At 31.4% G+C, this 6,716-nt stretch overlaps 1 pseudogene; it reads right to left on the reverse strand.

Annotated features, from left to right (window-relative positions):
- Positions 1-3,341: 3,341 nt before the first annotated feature.
- Positions 3,342-6,146, reverse strand: LOC123199383 (annotated as a pseudogene).
- Positions 6,147-6,716: the final 570 nt, after the last annotated feature.

The following is a 6,716-nucleotide window of genomic DNA, read 5'->3' on the forward strand; positions in this document are numbered from 1 at the left end:
TTCCGTTGTCTTCTTCAATCATTCACACTACAGTTAATAAACTTTTTACTATAATATCTCTTCATCCTATTTAGTTTTTCTTCTCTTATAATCATTTAGAAACCACCCAAAATTACATTCACAATAAAAATAAAAAACAACAAAAAGGAGGAGGAGGAGAAGAAGAAGACAAAAGAAAGGAAGAGAAGAAGAAAAAACAAGAATTACCAGAAGAACTCAGGCAATTTCACAATGTCAGCATTTCACCACATACACTAGCATAACAATTCAACACTTGAAATCACAAAAGCAGGTGTGAACATGGGAAACATAGCAGCATAAACTGACATAATACAGATTCAAGGCAATTTCACAAGATAGCAATTCTCAGAGAGCAAACACAACAGAGAATGTCAAACATTGGCATTGTAACAACATGTCTCAACCGTGTGAACTTGCAAGGAATTTCTGAGATTTGATGAAATATCTGAACAAATAATAGCAAATAACAGATATGTTGTAGATTGAGTGAAATGAATATCAGATCTAAAGAAATAGTATAGATCTAACATCAAGAGCCAATATTTGAGGCTTGTACGCCGATTTGGGCTTTTGGGCCTTTGGCCTGCGGTCTCTTTGAAATTTACATTATTATTAGCATACAATAATTTTAGTTAAGTCTAACGTTAAAGGGTGAGTTTACGTTGCACACTTCCATTAAATATTTTAGCTATTGTGCTCACTCTTTTTTACAGCACGCAAAAGTAAGTTTAGTAGCTTCAAAAAATTTTCAAAATTACATATGTATTAAAAATGACTAATTTACATATAATATGTTAATTTTTATGATACATCATCTTTTTATATAAAGGTGTGTATGATCTGGTTTGATACAATTTAAAAAATTTTTTAAACTACACTAAAAAAACAATTTAGAAAATTTTTAAACCAAACCAAATAAAACCAAACTGAAAAAATATGATTTAGTTTTATTTAAATTATATTTTAATTTATTAAAATCATTCCCCTCTAAATATTATTATTTAATAAAATTATAATTTTTTAGAACATAATATAAATATGTAAAATAAATATGAATTATATATACAATATAAATATAAAAAAAGATAAAATAAAAATGAAAAAATAAGTTGTATATCTTATTACTTATTCAAAAATTATATATATTTTAAAAAAATACGATTTATAGTGTGATTTAGTTTAAAAATTATCCAAACTATAATCTAAACTAAAAATCGATTTTTAAAAATTTATCAACCTAAATTAAATAATTTTATAAAACAAATTATAATTTTTAAATAATTTAGTTTGGTTTTATAGTTTAAACAAAATTATACACACCCTAATTTCACAGGTGTAGTCCAACTATATTTCCCAAACGATGGGGGATAATGAAAATTAGAAAGCCTCAAGAGAGGCAAGTGAATTTTACCGATTAGTGGAGAATCCGAACCTGATTCCAAAGCTGTAGCTTATCAATGACAAAGTCCAAACCTAGCGCTTGAGTTTGACTTGTGGCGCGGCAAATCAAAAATTTGGCCAGCAGTTGGCTCTCTGCCAAGTCACCTCCATCGCAAATACGCTCATTTGGGCTTTAAAATCTTATTTATGGTTAGGCCCAAAGACTTCTTCCCACTCAAGTGTAGTAAAATCTCAAATATATACTTACTAACTTTTAAAAATATAAACATTTATTTATCATCAAACTTCTATTAGAATTTTATGTTATGGTTGAGGGTAAAAAGTTATTTTACTAATAATATTAAAAAAATTATAATTTTATTCTTCTCCATCGACAAAGATATATTTTTATCGATAAAGACGAAGAGGCGTATATCACCATTTTCAAAATTGAAAAAGTTTTGAAAATGATATAAAATTGTTAATTTTCAAAATCTAAGAAAGAAAAAGAATGAAATTATAGCTTTTTAAATATTATTAATAAAATGATTGTTTTATTTATAAAACCATGAGAATAAAATTTTAACTGAAATTGAGTGATTGGTGGTGTTTTGGTTTCAAAATCAATGGGTATATATTTAAGATTTCAAGTCTTTAAGCCTTATGGTGATTTGTGGGTCGGGTCATATCCACCATTTACAATTTCTATTATCAAAATTAAATGTTACAAAAATGAGTTTATAATAATATTTAGTTTTATCATCTTTGAAAGATAATGAATATTTAGTTCTATTAATATTTAGTTTTATCATATCCACCATTTGTGGGTTGGGTCATAATCCACCATCTCAAAATGACTAATAGTATGAGTATATATATTTTTATATATAATTTAGATATACAGATGATATATTTTTATTATATATATATATAAATAAAAAAAAGCGAGATTGCAACAACGATTTTTCTTTAATTTTAGTATTATCAAGAAACCATTAAAAAAACATATTAAACTTAAAAGATGTCAAATTAAAATATTAAATTTCCCAATAGACTTGTTATAATTTATGTTTTTAGTCTACCTTTTTTTTAATTATATATTGTTAATAAAACATAATGTTTTTATGAAACCATGTTTGGATATATTTAGAAATCTATTTTTGAGCTAAAATGTATTTCTTATAAAATTAAAAAAATCATTAAATATCTAACTTATAGTATAACAAATTAATAAATTTTCATTGCACAATCATATGAATTATTAAGACCATAGTTATAAAAAATCCTACGATATACGATATGTATTTTATGATGTAATACAATGCAAGTGAAAAACGATATGTATCATAAAATGTATCGACTGAATATGATACAGTAAACGTAGTGTATGATACAATAGGTATCATACAATATAATATATATTATCGAAACAAATCAATACATCTTTTTAGAGAAATTGATGATGTAATAGAAGTATATATGAAAAATTTTAAATTTTTGAAAGTGTTTGTGATATTTTCTAAAATGATAACGTGTCAATTAAGATTTTTATTATTTTATTTTTTTAAAAAGTGTATTATACAATATAATATTAGATATATAATATAAAAAATTAAATTTTCTATACACAATACGACTATCATGAATAAGATAGTTATAAGTTATTAGTACGAAGAAAACTAAAAATTGAATTTTCTAATATGATATTTTTTTTATACATATTATGGGTGTGAATCTCTAATTATTATTATTATTATGAAAATATTATTCATTATTGGACTAAACCATTCTTAGTTGGATTTTTCCTAACTAATAATCTCATCGCATAAAATAAAAACATAATATAATGGTTGAATTCGGTTTGCTTTTACTTAGCCCAAAAAAAAAAAAAACTACGGTTGGATTTGTACCGTCCCTAAATAAGACTCAATATAAATTTAATTTAAACCCACTCAGACATGTGATAGGGCTGGAGCAGAATGGTGTTAGGAGCACTTAGACAAGCATGCATCCCATTCTTGAGGTCTGTATTCAGAAGCTGCCTCTGCAGGATCGGCTGCCTTTATAATTCCACCACCCACAATGATAATGTCGCTGCCCCTATAGTATATAACCTGGAAAATCATTTTTCTAACAAGTTAATGAAGTTGACAATGTCTACCCAAAAGACAACATCGCATGGCCATTGTACAATTCTGCAATTAGTTGGCTAGAGAAATTTATGCCCTGTTTGGACTACCATTGATTGGTCCCCAGAATTTGAAATTCTATTTTTATTTCTTGTGGGTACTTAAATTATTATGCCAAATTGCTGAAAATGTACATCTAAATGGAAAACAAAAATTGTCATCATCAGCCATATAGTTATGATATGCGCCGATCCTTCCTGTTCTAGTGAAAAAAAAAAATGGTGTTCCCAATGCAGGAGAGCTAATGAGGGCAGCAGAATTTACAGAATGTAGAGTATTGTACTGCTGGTTGAGACTATCACCACCCTTTACCATTTGAACTTCAGGGGTTGCATGAATAAATGCCGGATTGGCCAGTACCCGTGACCATGATGCTGGATTAACTGAGATGAAGCTGATGACAAAGTCATAGTGATCCTCAGCAATTTTCACAGCTGCAGCTGGGTACTCTCCTGTTGCCAAGTTACCAGCTGAACTCATTTCAGCAAGCAACAACAAGCCCCTACCACGAGGCAAACCCTAAATACATCAAGAGTGAGCAAAGCAATAGAAAAGGATAAGTTGAGCCATACTAAAAGTCAGATATTCGTTACAGTTTCTACTAATCTTCAATTTCAGTCCATAGACGATTCTGGGTCCAGAAATTATGTGAGCATTAATTATATCAGCCCATTCCAGTATACGGAATACACCTCTGAATACAACAGAACCAATAGGCCTCAGGCCAAGGCAAGGATATACAAAGAAGATATTGAGAAAAATAAAAATGCCAAGTCTTACCATTCATACTGCATAGTCACAGTATTACCAATGTCTGCAAACTTACGATCTTCAAATATTAGGAAATTATGTTTTTCTGCAATCTTCAGGAGAATAATAAACATTTTTAGATGTAACATGACAATAAATATAATTAACAAATAATTCAAAAAATGCACTGAACTACAATGCAGATATAGTATGATTATTTGGCCAAAAGAAGTTCAGGGATTTAGTGCTCGGAGTTTGGCAAGGTGAAATCAGGCAATATATCAACATGGGTTTTCAATAAGCAGATCTCTGGTCCAACCTACATAAGAGTTCAAAAATAAATCAGAAAAAAAGATGCATATTTTCTTATAAACCAGATGATAAAGCAGTTTATTTTATATCCGTCGAATGGCAAACAAGGTTATAATCAATTGTCAATAAAGTCCTAAAACAATTACATAAATAAGTAAACACAGATCAAATATCATAAACCAAACTGCTTAATCTCAGGAACAAGGCAACCAAAAATGCTACTCTAAAGTGAAAAACCTGGCATTGACCAGATCAATCCACAAATAAATCAGGCAAAAACTTCAGACCTAACTCAAGATTAGCAACCAACCTCCCACCCTCATGTGCATTTGCCGGTCCTATCTTTAAAGCCACATCATGTTACTTCAAAACACATGTTTTAATAAAACAATCTTTCTTTTCGCAAATATATGCTTTACCAGATCCCACTGGGCACACGATGGTTACAAGTAACAATATTTTAGTTAAGAAGCCAAACTTTCAAATTCAAATGTAACACTTGAGGAAACAAAAAATTGGGAATTTGACTCTTAAACCCTAAAACCCAATTTTCTATTCTAAGCTAAAAACAATGACTGTCATAATTAGAAAAAAAAAAAATCAAAAACAGAAACACTAAGACCTTGTCAGCAATTTGTAGAACTCAGAAACAGTGGCAACATCTGCAGCCAAAGACAAGTTACTTTCCTTCTTCACCATTACTTCAAACAGCTTCTTCCCCATTTCATTCTTCATCAATTTCAATCTCTCCTCATATCTCAAACCCCTAACCCTAAGCCTCGCCCTAGCCCCAGCCCCAATATTGGGCACCCCCACCTTCTTATTCTCCTCCAAAAAATTCATCACCACACGCTGTATCTCTTCATCGACCTTCCCCTTCTCCCTCAAAACCCTAACTATCTCACTCAACATAATCATCGAATGCAATTCAATCCCATTCTCCTTCAAATTCTCCCTCCCGCCCTGCTCTCTGTCGATCAAAACAACGGCGTCTTTAACAACAAGTCCCGCAGCACGGAGAGGCGCCGCCGTCTCGAGCACGGAGGTGCCACTGGTGACCAAATCTTCGATGATTAAGCAGGTCTCGGAGGGCTTGAAGGTGCCCTCGATGGCTTTGGAGGTGCCGTAGTCTTTGATTTCTTTACGGCTCATGAGCATGGGGATGTCGTTGGAAATGGAGACGCAGGTGGCGATAGGAAGGGCGGTGTAGGGGACGCCGCAGACGGTGTCGTATCGGGTGGAGGAGGGGAGGGAGGAGATGATGCTGGAGGATATTTGGCGGAGGAGGGAGGGGTAGGAGACGATGAGACGGAGGTCGATGTAGACGGGGGAGGAGATGCCGGATTTTAGCTTGAAGTTTCCGAATTTGACTGCGGAGATTTCATGGAGTTGGAGGATGAGAGACTCCATAGCCGACATTGTTTTGAGTCTGGAGTGGCGGCGGACGCAGGAGCCGAGAAGGAAGAGGAAGATGAAGTGAATGCTGTACTTCGGAGACTACGGTGTTTATTAAATAAGGGAGTTTCTTTGTCAGAGATACAATTTGAGGGTGTTTTTAGTTTGATCATAAATTTGATTAATAAACCATGATTGGATTATACTTAATTTTTAATTTAAAACCTCCTGATTATATTAACACATTACACTAATAGCAAACAATGATTGGAGCAAGGGTTAATATTTTTTATTAAACACAAACAAACAGTCAAATAAACAATGAAAACATAAAGGATAAGAGTTTATAAAATATTTAGGGATTTAGAGTGGTTCGGAGCTTTTTATCTCAATTCTCCTACATCCATTTCTTCAAACAACCAATTTAAAGTTTTTATTCAAATCACTTTTAGATTATATTAATTAGCTCAGGATTTTGCTCTTTTATAATAATAATATGAGATTTCACCACAGTATAATTAGAAAAAAGATTTACAAATAGAATATGTCTTTATTAGGTTGATTTTACTAATGTGTATACATATTTCTCTTAAAGATATAAGTTTTTGGTTTCTACTGAGAGATTAAAAGCTTAAAGATTTAGATAAGAATTTTTGAATGCTTTAGATA

Source organism: Mangifera indica, chromosome 2 (assembly GCF_011075055.1).
Source record: "Mangifera indica cultivar Alphonso chromosome 2, CATAS_Mindica_2.1, whole genome shotgun sequence".
In the NCBI taxonomy this organism is placed as follows: Eukaryota; Viridiplantae; Streptophyta; class Magnoliopsida; order Sapindales; family Anacardiaceae; genus Mangifera; species Mangifera indica.